Raw genomic sequence first — 23,408 nt, forward strand, 5'->3', positions numbered from 1 at the left:
TGACCTCAGCCTCACCAAGTGCCCATTTTCTCACCTGTGAACTAGAGAGAGGGAAGGCACCGCATAAATCTCACAGTGCCGGGAAAGAACCATACATGGTCACATATGTAAAAGAATTAGTGCCTACCAAGTAAGTGGCTACTTTTGTAATTACGACGATCGCTAATGGTCTGGCCCTGTTGTGATTTTGGTTGTTTTTCTTATTTCACTAAAAATGGACTTTTCTCTCCAGGCTATCAGCTTCAAAAAAGCAGAAACCATAGCCTTCGTTTCTCTTGAAAATGTCAGTCAAAATCTCACGGTGGAGTTTTTTATGCAGACGGCTTTAAATAAATGTTTATGATTAAAAACGAATAGTAGTAAGCCATGAAATAAAAATTCTGAGTCTTCTAACCCCGCCTGCAGATTAAATCCTGGAAACAAGGGATGAACACTTCACAGCTGAATGGGGTCGCCCAAAATACGCACAGTTGCACTTTCACCATTTGAAAGTTTGGAAGCTAGCCTACAAAATACAGCTTTATTTCCTGCACACAAAGAAAAAGCTGGAGGAAAAAGAGCATCGTGTGCATATCCAAAACCCTTTGTCGTTAAAGTAAAATACAACACACCTCTCTCTTACAGATTTTTCCTTTCTGTTAACATAAAAGTCGCAGGCTCTGAAACTTGACTGTCAATACTGAGTGATTTAACCTCCTACTCAAGGAGTTAGCACTAAGAAGCTTCGGATGAACTATGTGTCCCCATCTTTCTCCCAAAGTGCCAACATCAGAAATCAAGCCATCGTTTCTGTCTCATCTAGGATGCCACTGCATTTGGGTCATGCTGATGTATCCAATCCTTACACAGAAAAACAAGCACTTTAAGCGTTGAATCACATAACTGAAAGGAATTGTGAGTCGATTTTGTCTTTCCTCCAACATACAGAGCACGTAAAGAGTTAACGTGTCTACTGGACGGTTTTAGGCAAATTCCACACTCTGCCCACAAGCAGCCTATTCTTGGCTCCCGTGCCCACTTTGTTTTGCCCGTACATTACTTGTGAATATTTCAATCACTACACTGGAAACTACTTTGAGAACAGAGCATGTCTTACCTCTGCCCGGGACAGGATAAAGGGGTACGACAAGCAGCACGTGGACACTGCTCAATGGGTATTTGCTACGTGAGAGGGTTTTCCTTTGAGGCCCAAAACAATGGCATGAGCCTTCCATTTTCCTTCCCTAGACATTATATAATTTCATCTGCTGTGTGTTCTAAACAGCTCTGTAAGAGAGGAATTTGTTAGCAAAGTGACATGTCTCCAACAGAACACGTCTTCAGTTAATAGTTTCTCTCTTGAAATCCTAAGCTGTGCCACACAGTGGCTGAGGGCACACAGACTGCTGTGTGAACATGATACAACACGAAAGCATGAAATAACCACATCAGGAAGATAAATGAATTTAGTGTGTGCTCTGGAGCTACCCCTATCATTTCTCAGTGAAAATTTTATGGCATCACATGATTGGTGTGAAAGTAAATTATCTCCTGAAACTTCACAAAGCTTCCTTGGAGAGCCTCCTGAAACGCAATGTTGTAACAGGTCACACCATTGCAAGCCCTTTTCATATCTGCTGAAGACAGGAGGCCTAGGGTGTTTTGTTTTGTTTATAAATCTAAGAAAGAGATTATAAGCATTTGTCAAACTATAAGCCAAAGTCAAAGCAGAAAGACAAAAAGTTTATGTGGCAGCCTTTTAAGTTAAATTTACGCCTTCCTGACTTGTGTCATTTGTGGTATGGGTGAAGTTTTAAACTTACTGTATCGTAACTATACCCCTTGCATCCCCAGCAGAATCATCAAGGGGTAACAAAAAATGCTGTTATGAAATAAGAAGAGACAGGGGTTCAGCTCAGTTTGGCTGCTCACCAGCTGTGTGACTTCAGGCAAGCAGGTTAACCTCTCTGCGTCTCTGTTTCCTCACCTCTTATCAAGAGAATGATGGCTCCTGCCACGAAGGCCTGTTCCCTGTTTAACACCATTACCAGGTGATTCTTTCAAAAAAGAATATAAGCTGGCAGTGTCTCACAGAGAAGACACTCGGATATGGTAGCTGGCCTCCTTACTTTCCCCCTGTTCATCCCGTTCATCCCGTTTCCTGTCTGTCCTGAACAGACAGACAAATTTCTCCTCCACACAGCACACCTTGACTACCAAGTTCCACTAAGACTTCCTTCTTTGGATTTTCTTCTTTCCTTGACTTTCCTCCTTTGGTACTCAATAGTATAGCACCAATACTCAACTGTACTATTCACTTTTCACGTCTTTATCTTCAGCTCAATTACACGCCAACGAAGAGAAACTAAGTAATTCTCCTTTGGATCCTCTTCTGCCCTACTATAATCCCTTGACTCTAATAGGTACTCAAAGTATGTCTGTTAATTGGTTATTTAGCAGAACACAAAGGATGAACTGATTTCCCTGTATGGCCTTATGGTTAACATAGTAGAATAGCTTTTTACGTGAAAAGACCTCAGCACTTAGCAAACTTTGATCCATTACTGAGAAACAGACACAATATTTTCTCCCAACACAGTATTAATTGCTCCCAAAATAATATTTACTTTTCAAAACCCATCCTCAAAACTCTGTTTCTCTGAGTCATTTCCCACATGCAGTTTTCAGTAAATGTAGGTCCCCCAGAAAGCATCATGCACAATTCTGCTTGAAGGATAGATTTTTCAACAGTCTCAATTCTTCTGGATATTTCAAATTAGTTTTTGAAAAGGTCATGCAATACCTCAGAGAAGACTCTATACCTGGGTCAAAGATCTGCTTGTATTCCCTGTTGTTCACTTTTGCTATGCTTGTCCTATCTCTCAAAGTCTTCTGGATGGGGCATTTAAAACCAAATATTATCTAATGCCACTAAATTGACAATGCAGCTTTCCCTGAAATGTCTGAGCAATGAAATTCAAATAACGGCTCAAAATAATTTGGAGTAAATTTGTCTAGTTAAAATTAGCCCAATGAACAGAGAAAGCAAAGAAGAATTTCTAATTTTAACACCATTTAATCCTAGTTACTTAAAAAAATGAACATTTTGTGAACATTATCTTAACAGTACAACTGAACAGATTTTTATCTTATCTTTATAAGCACAAGGCAAAAATCAGATAAACTAATAATAGAAAAAGACATCCTAAGTGTGGCTCTGACATAATACTAAGAGGCATAAAAACAAAAGCTGAAATAAAGCACTGTTAACATTATTTTCTCTAGCTCTCTGTAAACATGCTATAAAGACATAAACAGAGCAATTTTTATTATTTCTCATGGAAATACCCATCTAAAGAAATAATAAGTGGTAAATAGGTATAAATAGAATCTCCTTCTTGAAAACTGTCCTGATTTCATGGGAATCTGTCTATGCATGTTAAATACAACATAATCTATCATTGCTCTGACATTTTCTCCTTAAACTATGTTAAGCCATTTACTTGTAAAAAGCATGTAAGGACCTTAAGCAAAATGGCCTGTGAGAATGCCTCTAAAGCTTTCTATTCTATTCAAAACATAACTATCCTCACAACACCAAGAAACTGTTAACTCAGTGTAACTGCTTACTTATTCCCATATGTACATCATTCTGTTTGTAACAGTGTCTGATTATTAAGGAGTTTTATTTCCAGGAAAGAGAATCTCACAGTTATACTGATACGTTCCCTAAAATAGCAAGGTCTGCGAAGCAGAAATGTCAGTGGCATTGAGCACATTGCAAACTTACTTTATCATGTATCTGTGTGACACCTGCTTTATCACAGAGGCCAGGTCACACCTGTGTTCCTTTAATGAGGGACCAGAAGTACCTGGCCAACACTGCAACACTTCCTAGCAAATAACAACATACGCCTAAAGAGGAAATTATGCTTACTTCAGAATTACCAATTTGGGATGAAGAATTTGGCGACCTTCTACAGCTCCTCAGATCCTGTGCTTTATTTAAAAGAGATGGACACAGAAATGGCATGGTTTAAGAAGTTAACACGTAGCGTCCACTTAATCGAGTTATAGAGTTCCTGACAGAACGCAATATCAAGGGTTTTTATCTTACTGATATTTAGAATAAAGTTCCTGATCATAAAAGAGCTCGCAAGTAGCAACATAATGAACAGAATTAACATTAAAGATTGAAATTTTTATGTAAAACTTTTCTTTTTTTTTTTTTAATTTTTTTTTCAACGTTTATTTATTTTTGGGACAGAGAGAGACAGAGCCTGAACGGGGGAGGGGCAGAGAGAGAGGGAGACACAGAATCGGAAACAGGCTCCAGGCTCCGAGCCATCAGCCCAGAGCCTGACGCGGGGCTGGAACTCACGGACCGCGAGATCGTGACCTGGCTGAAGTCGGACGCTTAGCCGACTGCGCCACCCAGGCGCCCCTATGTAAAACTTTTCTGATGAAAAGTTTAAACGATTCTTACTATATTTTAAGAATCATTTTTAACACCTCCCATGCCCTTTCACGTCCACATCTAGTCAGTTGCTACATCCTATGGACCCTATGCCTGTCACTTCTCCCCCAGGGAACATGTCCTCCTTGTCACTTCCCATCATTTCCCTCAGTCCTTCATCTCTTTCCTACAATCTCTACTTCATCCTGTGCATCCTATCCTTCCTCTAAATTGTCACTAGAATAGGTGCCTGTCGGGTTACGCGCCTGGCCAAACGTCTCACGTTCCCAGCTGGGTGTCAAACTCATATCACCTGTTTCTCAATGACCCCCAACGCGTAGTGCCAACCTCCTTTCCCACCTAATTCCTCCCTTCTCCCTACTCTATATGCTGCCCACCTCCCCCTATGCCTTTTCTCTCTATCCTCTTTCTGTTCATTCTTTTCGAGCCTCCCCAAACACTGGAGCAAGTGCGACTCTGCTAAAGTATTCCAAATGTCTGCGGTCTTGATCTCCCATTCACCCTAACACAAGCATTCTTTAAATCTGCTTTCATTCTTTCACGTACAAACATGGCTTCTAGAACTGGGCCACCCTGGTTCAACTCCTTGCTGTGCTACTTATTAGCGACGCCACTTGGGACTATTAACCCATCAGTGCCTCGGTTTCCCCATCTGCGAAGCCGAGATATCGACAGTAACCATGGCACAGGGTTGTTCTGAGGAATACATGAATTGATTCGTAAATCTTACCCTGGCACATAGGAAGCAGTCCAAAATGTAAGTAATCACCATGACAGTTCTTACCCTCATTACTATTCTTCATAGACCATTTCCAATTGGTTAAAAACATGGACATTTGAATAAAGACAGAAAACAAGCCTCATAATTCTACAAATGACAAAAAGAGCTGTCTAGCCATGCTACTTAATCCTGAAGATAAAGGTCATAAGGCCTATTTTACAGCTGCAGAAAAAGATTAAATGAGCTATTTTATAAAGAAATGGACAGCAAAGTACAACTTCTACTAATTATTATTTATATGTTTAGAACTTCACAGATACAGAACTGAAGGACTGGAAGGAGTCAATGGTTGTTCCCAGATCACATATCCAGTCAGATCTGGTATCAAATAAAGTCTATACATTGTGAAGCTTCTCTATGCCTACCCACCCCCCCCCCCAACCAACAAAGTCATTTGTTCCTTTCAAAACACGGACAAAAATGCAGTAAGTATATCCAGAACCGGAAATTTTAAAATGATAATAGTAACACTGACACCACCTCCTACATTTGCCGAATGTGTTCCACTTTTCAAAAGCTCTCCCCCAGTGAGGTCTCTTTTTGTTGTTCTGCTTGCACTGCAACAAACACTGGGGCTTTCAAAACGAACTTAGAGGCTGCTTATAAGAACTGATGTATCTTTTCGTACACTACTTCCTGAAACTAAAATTTGGTAAAGAGAAATATCAATGAGGGGGCCTTTGGCTGAGGAATGCTGAGTCACAAGTCCAGCCAATGGTTCAGGGCTTTTCCCAACAACTTTTGCCGGACAGCAGGCCTCTATGCCTTCCTTTCTTTGTATCTGTCACCTATCCGGACTACCACCACTGACCCCAGACTACCTTTCTGCTAGGATAAGAGCTACCCATCCACATGGAGCGCTAAAAGGTCATTGCAAAAGTAATTCTTTTCTTGCAATCAGAGAAGGGCAGAAACAAATAAAATGTGAATGTCTCATTACTGCTACCATCAACAATGCTGGCAAACAGATTGCTAGACACAGGACTACAAATTGTAGATACTATAAGCTCTGACTGGTCTTGTAAGTTCTAACTCTAAATCAAGTTCAAAAAATGCCTTTAACGATGTTCTAAATATGAACTGCATAATGCCTTATTTTGGCATTCTTGCTATTTAACATGCTTGTGATGTGTTTTGACTATTAAACTGTAAAGTCTCTGTTTATATTTCCTCACACTCCCACTGCACATATTATTGTTACCACACTTTTTAGCATTTTCTGGAAGAGTCTGTTCAGTCACAATCACTGTAGACAGATGTTAGTATGCTGCGAACTCAAATAAGAAGGTATAGATGATGTTGCCACACGTTCCACAGACTATCTACTTAAAGCATTTATTATTTTTCAAAACCCACAAAACTGTACTCCTAATTGGGACAATTATACCTGTGTCTGAAACCATCATTTAGTACCTTCTGCTTTTATTTCTTCATTTCTCTTTTATTCAATGTCACATGAGACTGGATACTCAGGCTGTTTCTGATTAAAATCTCCTGGCTAATATATACTTCTCTCAATGCTGCTCATCACGCTTTATGCATCTCTTTTCCCAAAAGGAAATCACTGTTTTTTCAATACATTTTAGCATTATTTCCACTTCTTAACTTTAATATATACATTTTTAGAAAACACCTCATTGTAAACAACCTCACTGTCACTGTCAGTTTACTTTCAACCTAGTCTTTGGCAATTTCTCTCCATCCGCTGTTCAAATTCATTACCCACGCTGGTCTCCTGACACATAGTAACTATTTGGTGCTTCAACAGTAAAACTGATGGCAAAAGCTATCAATTATTCTCATATAGGACATTTGGAAATCCATATATTTCTACTAGAAAAATGAACTAAATAAATGGACTAGAACACATACAAAAATCCCGTGTCGGGATGCTAAGTATAAATGCATGAGAAATATGGAAATATCACTGAATATATATAATTAAAAACTGACTTAATAGAATACTTTTGTATGGTTGGAAAATAAAGAATAGCTTTTTTTCCCCATTATTTATGCGTTAGGACTGTTTCCTTTATTATATGTATTGGTCAGAGCTACATTAAGACTTAGTTTTCCTTACCTGAACTTCCAAAACCATGTTACCAAGCCACTGTTTATGAAATCTCACTTTCTACTTACAGTTATTTTCAAAACTCTTAACTTCTGCTATCAGACTGCTACTTCTTTGAACAAGTGTACTTTGGCTAAGTTTGGTAGATTTCACTGAGCTTAGCTTGCTATTTTTGCCACAACACATATTCACTTATAAATCAACAATACAAAATAAAATCTCTCAAATCGACTGTGATGTTTATTTCATATGATTAAACTTGTTCCCATGATCCTCGAATATTGTTAGCTCTTTAAAACAAGTTCATTCTTAATAGCTCCCAAGCTGTTTTAAAAATGAAAATATACTGTTAAATGTAAGTTCCTTTTAAAAATTCTTTGGAGGAAGAAGTATCAGTTAAAGAGGGACAGGAGTTGATATCTGCACTGACTTTAGATTATATGCTATTTAGCACAATTCTTTTTAATGCTTTGATGTTATTTAACATCCAGATTATTTGAATAAATTATTAGCATTGTCTCGGGCACACCTAGCTTTCACACAAACACTCACATAAAAATTGTGTCCACATGCCTGAGTATGTACCTTATCAACTGTTATTCACCTCTTTGGATATATAAAAGATATACTTGTCAATTTTTATTTAAAAAAAATTTTTTTTAATCTTTATTTATTTTTGAGAGAGAGACAGAGTGTGAGCAGGGGAGGAGCAGAGAGAGAGGGAGACACAGAATCCGAAGCAGGCTCCAGGCCCTGAGCTGTCAGCACAGAGCCTGATGCGGGGTTCGAACTCATGAACTGAGAGATCATGACCTGAGCCGAAGTCGGACGCTCAACCAACTGAGCCACCCAGGCACCCCTATACTTCTCAATTTTTAAAACAACGCCCATGGAGATGACAGTTTTTCTTTTGCAGTATACATACTACTGGAAGCATAACAGTTATTTCAGAAACATCTCCTTTTTAAAAGAGTTGATCTCAGTGGAAAAGGAATTCTTCACTCCATGCAAGATGGCTACCTTTCATCATGAGATTATTACATCCTGAACTGTTTTAGCAAAGGATAATCACAGAAACCTGAATAAGACCTCAAAAACAGTGGGAAAAGTGTCAACTATATAATGCCTAATACTATAACATAAATGCTTTCAAGATTCTTCATTTTTATGGATGTCACAGGCACCCATGTTAAGATGTCTCTTGGAAAACGTAAATAATTGTCTATAAAAGAGGTACTAGAGTCATTAAAAACTAATAATAATATATAAAAACCTATAAACATGTATTTGCTAAGTGTTTCTTTCCAGGATATAGCTGTAATGTTTATATAAATATATATTTGTATAATATGAAAAACACTACATAAAAATCAATTTCCCTATCTCAAATCTAAAAATATAAAATATGTCTAGAGACACTTAATGCCACATGTCAATAGCTGTTCTTGAATTCTCTGCTTTGCAATCAATATCTCTCCAACCATTAGTGAATATGCTCCATGACTCATCAGAAATGATACGCGAAGTTAATGGGGATCATGGTTCCCCCCACACTCCCTACATGCATCGACACTAATGGCAGTTATGCCTCATATAGTGGGAGACAGACTCAAGATGGCACCAAGCCAGGAGGCAACTCTTCTGAGGTTCTCTAAAACCTGCCCTGCCCGTGGAAAGAACCCACTACATCCATCCTGTCCTATATCTTTGGCATCCTTCAAGGAAATAAAAGTAAGCATGCTTTATATGGATAAAAAAGAAGCGCATTTTTTCAGCTTAACACTCACTGTGTATGGCAAAATGGACTTCAGTTATGAAAATATCTGAGGGGAATGTTTCCAGGACCTATGCCATTGTGCTTTGTTTGCTAGTCAGATGCTTTCTCAAGAATGTGTTCAAATTATAAAGACAATGTCTCCGTGTATAGAAATTCCTGAAAGCCCGTATTACCACAGAAACATATTTTTACGTTTCCTAATATTCAAAACAATGCCTTATACCATACAAGTGAAAATCTCATTCTTGTGAATTTATTAATTAACAATTTGGTCAGGAGTTTGTTTGGATTTACTTGATGTTTTTATTTTCTAAGGAAGGAAAGCCATAGGAAAGGAAAATACATATTAAGCATTTGAGGATAATTGCTATTTACCAAAAACTCTATTTTTAAAATAAGTTTTAGTGACTCGCTTATGTTTGGTAACTTCAGGACAATGATAGCTATAGTGTCTCTAAAATGTTCCTAAGTAGCAATCATACTCTATTCTGGCCTTTGAGAGGTGTTAGGACTCATCCACTAATTATAAGCCTTTTCTCTGTTATTACTACCTCACCATTAAATCTCTAAACTAAATAGTAGTTTTGAGGAAATAAAAATAGATGTTAGGTAGTGTGTTTTCTTAGATTTTGGTTACAATGGATAAGAAAGACAAGGTATTTGTGTGTATAATATACTTTTTTAGCTTGTGAAAATAAAAGTCAGTTTTATTATTTTAACCAGCAAACTCGCGAGGCTTTCTCTCAGAATTCTGCTCCCCTGATCTATTTGAGAACAGCACTGTCCAATAGAAATGTAATATAAGCCACATTTGTTACTTTAGGTTTTCTAGTAGTCGTATTTTAAAAAAGTAAAAAGAAACAGGTGAAATTAATCTAACTGAATATTCTACTGAAACCAATCTATCCAAAATATTATCACTGCAACACATAATCAGTATTAAAAATACGAATCAGATGCTTTACATTCTTCCCTTCATTCAAAGTTTTCCAAATCAAGAAGGTATTTTACACTTAGAGCAAATCTCAGTCCCAACTAGCCACATTTCAAATGCTCGACAGCCACATGTGGCTAGTGGCTACCGCATTGGGTGGCAATTCTGGATTTCCAAAAATACGAAGCTCTTGAGCCTAAAAGGCCATCACTTCAAAATCTTCCTATGTAACATCTTCTATAATCAGCATTGCTGCTAGGATTTTATTTTGAGCCAAACATTTAAGTGAATACATTTTGCTTCCTTCCTTCACTCCCCTCACCCTGCCTTTCTATTGCACACCCTGATGACTTTCTCTTAAGGGCGTAAGAAACCCCAGCGACCTATTCTCTTTAGCTTCTTCTAAGCAAGATCTGAGATGTTCTCGAACCTGTGCATCTTCAGTCACCAAGCAGAAAACCAGAAGGTGCAGCAAAAGGCTATTCTCTGTTTTCATAGAGATATCAAACACAGGTCTAAGGAACGGCAACACCGATAAATGCCAAGGGCAACCTTTTTGCTTACAATAAAAATAGGAGATTTTATATAATAAAGTAACACACCCTGCTTCAATGAGAAATATGATTTGACTCTTCCCCTCACCCCAGGAGAAACCTTGGGATACTCTGTTCTTGGTCTGGAACAGAACCCAGTGCCTCATTTCATAGGAATTCTGTGCCCAGAGGAAGAACAGAATGCTGGAAACAGAATTTAATGAATTCAACTTGGAGTCTTAAGTTTGCCTCAAATGTGGAAATGTAAACACAAGCAATAATATTTTAAACCATGAAACACTTTGGATTCTCCACTGGCATGGCTGCATTGAGTACCACACTCGATGTGTATCTGCACGCAAATTTGTTCTTAGTAACATGAGAAAAAAAAAATTAAACTAGGCACATGCGAGCTTTTCTGAGTCTCTTAGTAATAATAAAACCTGATTATTATGTCTTAAGTGACACTGTAATTATAGACGGATGGATGAACAGGTTTTCTGGTGCTGACCTAACCTGTTCCCTCAAACACAAAAGGCAAACTTTTGTAGTGCTCGGTGAGGGAAACCCCCCCATTAAACAAATAAAACTAAAAACTAAGTCTACATCTTGAAAAAAAGCCCTACCAACACAATAATCCAAAAGAATTTCACCGCCATGCAAATACACCACATGGATGAGAATCAGAACACTGTCAGGTTCCCAAAAAAAACAGTTTCTAGCTATAGCTGTCACCCACCGACTTTAAGAAAGCAAAGATACAAGTGTCAACAGTGTGCTTTCTCAGGCTACAAAGTAACTTTATTCAGTGTCTCTGGCTGTAACTCTACATCTAAGGCATTCTAAGTATTGAACTAAATATTCTCAAGATGAGTTTCACAGTCCTTGAACTTCCGTTTTAACCGCCTCAGTGATTTTTTTTTTTTCCTCCTATCTCAACAGCAAGACAAGGAGAGACACCAACGCTCTCAGGAACCCACACAGACAACATGGAGTGGATTACTTATGCGGGTATAGACTAGTTATGTACTAAATACCCTCTGTGTATAAACAGACACTGTGTTCAAACCCAGGAGGGAGGAACACGGCGTCCACGGGTGTAGGATTTCAAAGCGCCTTGCAGAGGGCCTGCAAATCCAAAGGGCATTAATTATGACTTCTCTCTGGGTGTATTAATTTGTTTAAGAAACGCCTCAGAGGACGGCAGAGTTTTACCATCCATCTGCTATCGCTTGTGCCTGTGCTGGTGGGGCACACAAAGTAAAGACAGTGGCAAATAACCTTTCTGGCAGCTTCTTACTCCGTTTTAATCCCAGGGAAGCACACTCCACGGAAACACACCATCAAATCCCAGCAGCAGCCGTCTACTCTCAGGGCCAGGGAGAGACTTAAGAACACAATGACTCTTGTAGCAACACCCCTGTAGTTGTAAAGTGCCGTGAGAGGGGCCAACACAAGCTCCACCATATACCTGCTCGTGTTACAAGCTCTGGAATCAAAGTATTCTCACATGACACATTACTACCAATAACAGATTCCGGCTCCATTTCAAAAAAAAAAAAAAAAAAGTGTGGGGGGGGGGGACTACATATTTGTCCTGCTTTTGTCTAAAAACCAGAACCCAAGTACTAACTACTTTCCCTCCTCAACCTTTCGTGAAAGCAATTCAACCAACTGCGGCTCCACCCAGAGAGCGTCTATACTTACTTTTCTTACAGTTTTTGAGTGACGCACTACAAAACGATGGGGGGGTGGGGAGAGGAGCCCTCTCATGCAGGGCGTCTTCCGCCCTGTAAACTTGGCAAAAGGCAAACTGGACTGAAATACAGCACTCTCCATATAAGGAAGCCCAGCTAAACATGTCATGCGTAATTTATGGGTAGCAGGCAGAGAATTAACCTTTGCGTGCACATATTTGGCCCAGATGAAAACCGGGGCTGGATGGCAGCCCCCGGGGACAGGGATGCGGGATCTCTTGGGAGACACCGTGGCTCGCGTCTGATGGGCTCGCGTCTCCTCCTGACGAAGGTCATTAAGTTGTAAGTACACTTCCACGCACCTGTTTCTTTCATCCCCCTCCCCCCCACACACACCACCACCACCCGCCGCCCCCCGCCTCTTTCTCTCTTTCTTTCTTGCTCTTTCTGCCTCGGCTGCCAAGCTGGAAGCTGGCTGCGCTCTGACAGTGTCCGCAGAGCCCCGGGAAGGGCGGCTCGGAGCTGGGCTGCAGCTGCAACCTCCCGCTCTCCCTCCAGCTCGAGCTGGTGTGCGAGAGGGAAGCCTCCACCGCGGCGAGCCAGCCGCTGCCGCTACGAGACGCAGCCGGCCGGAGCCTCCTCTCACTTCCTCCTTCAGCCATGTACAGCCCCGAAAGAGTACAAACAATGCAGAGCAGCGGAGCAGCGCGAGGAAACTGTGAACAGGGAAACTTACCTCTCACATTTTTTTTCAGAGGCAGCCCGACTGCCGACCGAGTGCCCAAGGCATTGTGGGAGTCCTGATTCCAAGAGGCCCGCGATTTAAAATTGAACTTGTCAGTTCCCGGTCACGGGAGCATTGTGAGCGCCACAACTCATTCAGCTGCAGTGGAAAGACTGTTGCATGTCGCTGTGCAGCCTCTTATCGCCGAGGTCTGGTTTCCGCTGCTGCTGCGCGGCCCCTCCCCCGCCAGCCCAGCCCCACCAGGAAGCCCGGGGCGGACTCGTCGAGCTCCCGGACGCACGCGGCCGCGAAAAAACGCTCTTCAACTTTCCGCCGCCCTCCCGCCCTTCCCCGGGCCGCCCTGGCGCCCCTCAACCGAACAAAGTCCGCAAGGGGTGGTCGTGGCCGCTGGCGGGTCGGCGCACCGAGCAAAAGGAAACCGCAGCCGGCGCTGGCGAGGTGCATCCCCGCAGCCAACCGGTGGTATGTTCCATCTTACACGTTCAACATTATTGCAGCCGAGCTATAGTGCAAACGGGACGCACCCCTACTACTTTCTGCTCCTTCTGACCAGCCGGGCGGACAAATAGGTTCTTTTTTTTTTTTTTTTTTTTTTAAAGAGGCCCGTGGATGGGTCTTTTATAAGGAAGCCGGCAAGGTTAGGTTGAAGGTGAGAATCCGATCGGCATGAAACGGTAAGGATCGGATGGGGCTGCCGCCTTAAAATGCACCACACAGTTTTTGAACCTGGATGGCTCACAGGCGGGAAAAACATCTGCAAGGCTGCCAGTGTGTGTCTGCCTCAAGTAACGGCGTGTGCGCAGTTTTGCAGTTCCTTAGTAAAACTGATTGTCACACAAGCACAAAAACTCCTGTTCCAGCTTCCCGTCTAGCTTGTAAATAATATTTGGAATGTAAAACCCTTTCTTCCCAACTCCGCATTACATGATTTATAGAAAAGCACAGCCCCTTCTTTAAAAATAAAATGTCATTTTCTGAAATACTGGAATATTCTAAGGCACATAAGTCATATTATTGTTGGAGCAAAAGAAACCACAGCCCCGAATCATAATTCATTGGGTGTTGTAAGATGTAACTTGGCTTCCCTTTGAATGGAAAGAATTTGGGGTTAATGTGATGTGATAATGTTTTGGAGATTTGGGGGCAGAATTTCCTTTGGATTTAAGGAATTTTGATAACTTGTTCAATAATGAATCTAATTTAAACCATTGGTTCCATGTTTTGGACACAATCTGGAATGAAATGGTAGGTAAGGTGCAGTGTTCTTCCTACAACTTAATTATTAAGTTGTGTGAAAGAGGGTGCGGCTGGCTTCTGGAGGAGAAGGAAAAAGATCATGAAAGGTGCTAAGGTTCAGAAATAAGTCCAGAGGCACTAATAACAGACTTGAGTTCTGACCCTTGACTAGATCCACAAATCACTGAGTTAATACTGTGCACTGCTCCCTTCCATACAAATTAATTAATTAATTAATTAACTAGTTAGTTAATTAATTAGATGGCCCCACTTATCAGTGTTAATCATTAAAAAGTACCCAAGCACACACACAGTTGAAGTAGACGAAGAGGACACTGACACTTTCTCAGAGGACAGGAATGGGCATTCTCTATCTGCCAATTAGTAGCTGTGAGGACTTCCTTCCTTCTAATTCGGCATTCACTGCAACAACTACATCGAATGCCTGCTATGCCAGAGCTACAAGAATGGATAACACAGTCCCTACACAGTCAAGGATGATACTTCTACTAGGAAAGAGACAAACCAATTAACTCTGCCTGAGGGGTGAATGCTAAGATGGTGTAGGCAAGCCCAAGGGGGCGTGAGGAAGGTTAGGGAAGGCTTCCTGGAGGAGTTATTTTGAACAGGTGCCTTGAAAGGTATATAGGAATTAGCGAGATGGAAAGGGAGTTGGGGCTGGACGAGTGAAGAAAAGAGCATGGTCAATACAACGGGCCTATCAGCCTTCCTGTTAGAGGTGAAGGAAGGGTAAGTGTAGGGGAGTGGCAGGAGATGAGCCAAAAGCAGGTCTGTGTTAAGCCCAGGAGTCTCTACTCTGAAAATCATGATGAAATGGAAGAGTTTATACAGCAAGGGGATAGGTAGGTAGAGTTTGGATTTGTATTTCAGAAAGATCCTGTGGCAGCAGCTTGAGGGTGAATGGGAGTGCGGGGTGGCGGCCCATAGAAGAAGGGTGAATGGGTGTGGACAGACTGGAAAAATGACTCACGCAGGGAATGAGGAAGGGAGGAACCTTGGGAGACTCCCAAATCCCTGGCTTAGCCTACTGGATTGTTTGCTACTTGCCTTTTAATGTCTTCAATTTGCCTTTCATTCTCCATGACAACGAACCCATGACTTCTGAGCTGGGCCACCTATGCGTCTGCTAACAGGTTGGTGCCCTAGCTGGCTTCCACACACACCTCAGGATGTCCAGTGGACCGCTAAGGACTAATCCCCATTGTGGGAATTTATTTTCAATTGTTCTCAGACCCTTGTAGACTTCCAAGTTAGCACTCTGGTGCTCTCTTTTCTTGTGGGTTAGAAAATTTGCTGTTTGGAGCAACATGGTGAAAAACAGGACTTTGGACCTGTGTGTGGTGCAAGAAGGGAAATTATTTTTCCACTTCGGCACCGGAGAAGGGGGGAAGTTCTGGGAACAAAAGAGAAATTGAAACTGAGACAGATTTTCTGCTCCACCGAACAGAATACAAAGAAATACAAGAAAGACCCTTGAATGTTAGAAACGGTAAAATAAACATCCTCGTAAATGACTGAGAAGAGAAAAAAATGTTATTTGACGTTAGATGAAGGAAAAAGGGATGGCTAACAAAACTCATATAAAATAATGGTCAATCTAGGACTCAAAAATGTGTCAAAATAAATTGTGATATAAAACTTCGTTGCCAGTGACTTTGCTTAATGTATTATTACAGATGATATTATAACATGAGTAATGATATTGAAAATTTTGAAGCACTGTAACAAGAACCAGATCACATGTTAAAAATATTAAATCATGTTGCTAGCTTTCAACTACCAGTAGCATTCTAACCACATTTTAAATTGTGGAAATTATTAAAAAATCATTAGTAATAAAAAGTAAATAGTTTCCCATTTAGAATACCAATGATAGTCCCTCAGTTCCAGGAGAGCTTTAGCAGTATGGTTTCCTATGCTTCTGTGAAGTGTACTGACAGTTCACGGGTTCATGAGTGAGTAGATCCATAAGTATAAAAAGAAGGTCATTTGTGGGTGGAGAGGAAAATTATAGAAAACAATTTCAGATGAAACAGAACTACCATTTTAGATAAAGGAAAGAATGTTCACTGCCGGTTTCTGAAATATTTCAAACCATTCAAGTCTTAATTATACCAATGAATCCCAATAGAAACGCAGTTAAGCAATATGGTTTTTAGAGATAATATCAACTACCAGGTTCACCAATAATGCAGATAAACGAAATGGTAGCATTTATCTTTTTCACTCAGATGGGAGTCTGTGAAGCACCTGTGTAAATGTGTGAGCATGTGTATGAATTGTATCTTCCTTGTCCTACATACACATTTATAGCTCAGTAAGTTCTCATAGCCTCCCAAATGTGATTTGCCTTTCCTGGCCAAACAAAACAAAACAAAACAAAAACTCAGTGAAAATACCCCAAAAAGGTATGTTTTTTTTAAAAAATTGAAATATGAAAAGGTCTTGAATCACTGATCTAGGAATACTGTTTTTATTATACCAGGATAAAAATAATACATTGCAAGATACTGTCAAAACTGAGGCTATGATGATTGGCGCAAAAAAAAAAAAAAAAAAAAAAAAAAAAAACTGAGACCCAGATGCAGATCTTTGCTTTCTAGCTCATGTTTAAATACATATGGTTGAGAGAAGAAGCTTCTGGAAGGCAGTGAAGAGTTGGAAACATTTTTGTATGGAGAATCCATTTTAAGCAGATACATTAAATGTATCTCTATTAAATTTCACAGTGGAGGAGGGAGGCACTCTTCTATAGTGTGGATTCAAATTTGTTCAAGTATCTGAATAAATATACTGATAGAGTTATATGACTTTAGTTTACCTTCAGGGACCTTTTATATTTTACTTGCCAAGTAAGTTTTATAAATTATACCCAGTATTTAAATATAACATATTCTATTACATGTTATGTATATATAGTATGTTATGTAATACAACACATTGTATATATAATACATATGCCACTTAATGTGTAAATCACACAGGTGTGAAAATATTATATAAAATCAACATATTTGTCTTAAAATGTTTATAAAGACTAAAGTTGGGTTTAAAATGTTAATTTGATTTGGACATGTCTCAATTAAGCTATTTTACCTAAAAGTTGAATCTAAATCTTCAATATAATTATTTTGGCATCTGGCAATAGGGCAGTATAAAACAAATACATTTCAGAATTAAAAGTTTAAAGCCACAGAATTTGAGTTGGGAATCGAGCGTTAGAGACGGTCTGGCCCTGTTCCTTTGTTAGACCAGAGAACATTGTAGAAGTAAATTGGCCCCATGACAGAGCAGAACTGGCATCAGTGTCTTCTGACTCTCTCAGACCATTTATTGTCATTGTTTTTCTTAAAAACACTGGGGCCATAACAATATCTAATATAGACATCATGTTTCCCCACGTTCAATGGAAAGAAGGGCCACCCTAGATTTCAGTACAATTTTCAACCTCTATTTTTTTCCTTTTTTTCTTCTTCTTCCCATTTTTTTCCATTCTTCCTTCCTTTTTTCTATCAGAAAACACTTTTCACATAATCGTTCTGTTCCTTTCACATATGTTGATTGAGCACCCACCATGCTAAGTCCTGTTCTGGGCAATACAGTTAGAGAAATTAGCACAGCTCAGTTACTATCCTCAAGGAATTTAGAGCCTGCTATGGGAAACCAGGCACTAAACAAGTAAAGAATAAATAGAAAGAAACAGATAAGCATAGGAAGCAATTTCAGATGGAGATAAGTGCCATGAAGTAAGAGAAAGCAGATTAATGGGATGGGGGTGCATGTTAAACAGCGTGGTCAAGGTTTGAGGTGGTCAGAGATGGGCAGAGACCTCAAGGAGGGGCAGAACATCTCGAAAGACCATTCAAAGGGGTGGAAACTGCAGGTCTAGAGTCTTGAATTCCAGGTTCACACAAAGGCTAGAAAACCAACAGTGAATAAAAATGAATGGGGTACCCAACTTCAAGGAACTTACAGTCAAGTGAGAACAATGAATCCCAATCAAATTAATCACACTCAAAATGTATAACTACAGCCATGATGCTTGTGGTCAGTGACGACTATTGAAGTGTTCCGTTGTATTAGAGGTGGGATGATGCATGATCCAAGTTTGCTTTTCACAGAAAGAACTGAAGTACTGTCCTGACTGCTATGTGGAGGCTAATGGTCTAATCCCAGAACAAGGGGCAGGAAGTGTACCACAGGGACAGCGAATGGCTGAGGGCCAGCGGAAGTGAGATACAGTAAACATTAGAATCTTACATCTCAGAGCTAAAAAGAATCTCTAAGATGACCACATCCATGCCCCCAGGGAAGTAAGATTTATAGTGGATGGGTGTGTGTGTGCATGCACGCACATGCTTTTGCTTAAAGTCAACACAGTATAGGGGCACCTGGGTGGCTCAGTCGGTTAAGCCTCTGACTTCAGCTCAGGTCATGATCTCCCAGCTCGTGGGTTCAAGCCCCACATCAGGCTCTGTGATGACAGCTCGGAGCCTGGAGTCCGCTTAGGATTCTGTGTCTCCCTCTCTCTCTGCCCCTCCTCCCGCCACCCCGCCCCCTCCCGCTCACACACACACTCTCTCTCTCCCAAAAATAAAATAAAAAAATTAAAAGTCAACACAGTATAGAAAACTCAAAAGTACTGAAAATAGAATATTTTTATAAAAATCAGCAGCGATTCCAATTCCCAGAGAGAGTCACTGTAATACTGCAGTTTATTTCCTTTCAGGCTTCTCTCAACACATTTTTTACATTGATACTATACTATATATGCAACTTTGTGTTCCATCTTCTCTCCCACCTAATCTCATAGTATAACTTTATAAAACAAATGACATCTCTCATGTCATACATTTTAATCTTCATTTATCACATGAGGTAATGGGGACTGGAGAATTGCCTTTGACCAAAACCTCACAGCTAATGAGGGTTAAGACTCCTGCCCCACAGTGTAGTGTCTCACAATCTATATCCCAGATCCTGAATTAATGTGTCTAAAATTAATACATTTCTAAACATTCTACCTGGGACATACACCTGTCTTCTAATGAGAATTGTCACTAAGGAAAAGGAAATATACAACAGTGGTCTTTTAATAAACAAAGCAGTTACAAAATAAATATGAAACAGGTAGCCAGAAAGTCAGAGTGGATATATTACTCATATATGTTTATAGGATATAATTACATGTAATATTATGAAATGCTTTCTACCATCTCATAAAATTGTGTGTTGCAGCTTAGCCCAGAGTCCTCTTGTAATCTTTTAAAAATAGTGCCTAATAAGTCTTATAAATGTTCTAGTGTAACTATTTTTATACTGCAATCCCAACATTTCTACGTATAATAAAAGCACCTGAAAATATGCCCATTGCTTTATCTATTCCTAAATGCAAACAAATTTCTGAAAATGCCAATAGCAAGGTTGATTTTTCCTTTCCTAAATGTCTATCTATCTACGCATTTTATTTTGGACTCCTTTCTTTGGACTCCTATGAGAGTTCTCTCTGGATCTTATCCACTCCGTTTATTCCTTCTTACCTGTCTTTCCTGAAATTACCTTCAGACCATTTCTCAAGAGATGTCCTAAGGGATTTTTGAAAAAGAACAACTTTTGTCACATTAATGAATGATGGGGGATTCATATTATTTTTCTCCTTTTCCCCTCTTTGCCTTGTCCAGTAGTGTGGAAACAGAGCAGTAGTCTTACATTAATTCTAATATCCTAATGTAGGCATCAGTATGCTGGCTATTGCTCCTTAGTTCATTTAACAAATATTTATTGGGCACTGATCATATGCCAAGAGTTTGCTTGGCACTGGGGATACAGAGATTATTAAGATTTCTTCAAGGTATTCACAGCCTAGTCTAGCTGGTTGGGGTGGGGTGGGGGGAGGCAGATGTGGGAAAAAAGCTCACACTCTTGGAAAAAAGTGTAGCCAATGAAACAGTTCAATTAAATCCAACAAACCCTTCTCACCATGTGCCAGGCAGATGGTAAGGACGACAGGGCTGCGCCAGGCCTCGCTCCTCACAGACTCCCAAGCAGCTGGCAAATGGTAAAATTACCTGGCACATGGTAAGGGCTTCATGGCAGAAAGAAAGAAAAGACATAGGGGCGCCTGGGTGGCTCAGTCGCTTAAGTGTCTGACTTTGGCTCAGGTCATGATCTCATGGTTTGTGGGTTCAAGCCTTGAATTGGGCTCTGTGCTGACAGCTCAGCCTGGAGCCTGCTTCGGATTGTGTGTCCCCCTCTGTCTCTATCCCTGTTCAAGCTCTGTCTCTCTCAAAAATAAAAATAACCATAGGGCGCCTGGGTGGCTCTGTCGGTTAAGCATCCGACTTCGGCTCAGGGCATGATCTCACGGTTCATGAGTTCAAGCCCCACGTAGGGCTCTGTGCTGACAGCTCAGCCTGGAGCCTGCTTCGGATTCTGTGTCTCCCTCTCTCTCTGCCCCTCCGCCACTTGTGGTCTGTCTCTCTCCCTCTCAAAAGTAAATAAACATTAAAAAATTTAAAAAGCTAGAAAAGACATAAAGGGCCGTAAGACAGACAAGCAACTTGATCGTATAAACTCTCATAACAAATCGTTGCCCTGGCAATGAAAGTTTGTTTGTTTGTTTGTTTGTTACTGGGTGACTCAGTTGGTTGAGTGTCCAACTCTCAATTTTAGCTCAGGTCATGACCTCACAGTTTCTGAGTTCAAGCCCAGCATTGGGCTCTGTGCTGACAATGTAGAGCTTGCTTGGGATTCTCTCTCTCTCCGTCTCTCTCTGCCCCTTCTCTCTCTCTCTCTCTCTCTCTCTCTCTGTAAATGAATTAATTACAAGTTTTTTTTTTAAAAAAAGTTTGTTTTTCTTCATTTTTTTGCTGCTATTAGCTTACCAAGGTGGAGTCTAGTTCCCAGACAGCAGGCTTGCTCACCTTGTCCTCCTTGAGTCCCAGGCTGGCCTTGCAACTCTCTCCTTGCTTCCCCCCAGGCCTTCAATAGGGGATCCTCAGCTAGGTGATAGGAGATTATCTGATTAAAGTCATTCACACTAAGGTGAGACTGAGGCGTAATCCTTCAAAAGTGATTGCTTTGACAAAAGATAGCCTGTTAACCCTAATGAACCGCTAACTGGCAGAGCTCAGAGGGCTCCTTCTCACCCTCTAAACTGCCCACCGCCCACCCACCATTATATCCTTCCCTCTCTATTTCCCCTCCTGAAATAAAGGAAGAAAGGAAACTAGTAAATTCAGGAACGTTAGGGACTCTAATCACACATAATGTCTCTCTGCCCTCTCCTAAGAGGCAAATGAGGTGCCATTTATAAGCCCGTCCTAGAAATGGGAAGACTGAAAGTAGGGAAGTGGTTCCTGAGTTTGGCTTCACTTTGGATCCACAGAGTACAATCCAGACCAATCAAATCAGAATTTCTGGGAGTGGCACACAAGCATCAGTACTTTTTTTTTTAAGTTCCTCAGATGATTCCAATGTGCAGCCAAGGTTTCCTCCCACTGAGCTAGAGTTTAGGAAATGAAATTATCCAGAATCAGTGGCAATTCATTGACCTGCTCCATTTTCTTCCTTTGGTGAATAAGGTCTATTTGGCACAAAAGAAACAGTGTTCTCTGCAGGAGACTCTGTTTCAAATAGTTAGCTTTGGGCAAACTGGTGCACATAGGCATCTAGATACGTGGGCATCAGGACTGGTTGTCGAGAGCTTGTACAGCTTTGCCATGTACCTGATGGGACACGGTGCTTCTCACGCAAACTAAATATGTTTCACCTTATACCAGGTAAGCATCAGTGGTTGTCCGTGTGCTTAAAAACAAACGAGATATAGTCAAGTCCACACAGAACATAACCCTACATGTTCTATAATGCTTAGGTTGCTGTTTGCCTAAAGTTCCATATCCTGTCTCTTCCTAAGAAACTGTGATCACGAGCGCCCCTTGAGAATGACATTAGGGCCACTGAGAGATCAAAAGTGTCCTAGGCCACTTCCTTTCGGATTTATTAATATTAGACTATGGAATATGTATGTGTGTGTGCATATCACATAAAAGTGTGCATATATACATATATGTGTATATAGGTGTATCTGTATGTATAACTTTCTCGAAAATAAAAAGTTTTACAAATTCTTATCTATTTTATGAGTTCATTCAACAAAATAACATGGTTAAATCATAAATACAAATACATTAATAGGACATTTCTCATTTGCAGATAACATTAGAAGTCCTAATTTATGATGTTTGTGAATGTGCCATTGGTCCCAATGGCCACACCTAGGTGGCTCTGAACGCCCGTATTTCTGCCACAGCCTTAGCAATGAGGAACTACTGACAGGACCTGATCCCATTGAGCCTTCCCAGTACTGATGTATTTTTAGACAATGTTGAACGTTCTTTTCCCTTTTCAAACTTTTCTGACCGTAGGTCATCAGCTCACCAGTAACTGCTGCATTTTCACTCTGTCTTTTTGCTGTCAACTTTCCTACCCAGTTCACAAACAGTCATTGAGCACCTAGCATAATTCCAGCCTTTCCTAGAATCTGAGGCTATAGAAGGAGCAAAACTAGACCTCAAACCCTTTGAAACATGCAGTCCAGCAGGATATAGCTATGCAATAGTAAATATAATCAGTTAAGTAAATAACATAAATGCACAAAGTGTAGCGTAAGGGAATGAGAGTGTGAACAGGTGAACCTAACTCAAAAGGTAGGCAATTATCATTACCTTTATGATCTCTTTCTTTTTTCATGCAATTCAAATGTCTAAAATTACAGCCATGTGAGAACCACCACAGTACTTAAACTGATTGTCTTCAGTGCCTTTTAATTTGCAAGACAGAATTCTATTACTAGTTGCATGAAATAGTGACCCTTTTTCTGTTAAGATGCAGGATGTCTACCACACAGCCCCCCAAGGGCAAGGTTTGGAGAAATCTGTGACTGATCATTACTATGCCACCCTGGCTGTTCTTTGGTGTTTATTGTCCGTTTCCTGGGTTTAACCTGTTAAGGTTATGACATCTCCAAGACAAAGCCAGCTTCTCTCTCATACTTTCAGAGAGTAGAGGATGTCAGCTTTGGAATTAATATATGAAAATCCAAATGTATTATCTTTTGTTTTGTCAGAGTTAAAGGATCTTTTTAAATCTTTGTTCC

At 40.4% G+C, this 23,408-nt stretch overlaps 1 protein-coding gene across 20 annotated transcripts in view; it reads right to left on the reverse strand.

Annotated features, from left to right (window-relative positions):
* Window positions 1–23,408, reverse strand: part of MBNL1 (muscleblind like splicing regulator 1) — a 205,081-nt gene that overhangs the window by 169,128 nt on the left and 12,545 nt on the right. For 18 of the 20 annotated variants that reach the window (XR_006299460.1, XR_006299459.1, XR_006299458.1 and 15 more), the window contains exon 1: window positions 12,986–13,093. The exons of the other annotated variants lie outside the window; for them this stretch is intronic. The gene's annotated coding sequence lies outside the window, so the exon portion shown is untranslated. Of the gene's footprint in view, window positions 1–12,985; window positions 13,094–23,408 lie in introns of those variants that run through there. 20 annotated transcript variants of the gene reach the window in all.

The sequence above is a fragment of the Prionailurus bengalensis genome, chromosome C2, assembly GCF_016509475.1.
Source record: "Prionailurus bengalensis isolate Pbe53 chromosome C2, Fcat_Pben_1.1_paternal_pri, whole genome shotgun sequence".
In the NCBI taxonomy this organism is placed as follows: Eukaryota; Metazoa; Chordata; class Mammalia; order Carnivora; family Felidae; genus Prionailurus; species Prionailurus bengalensis.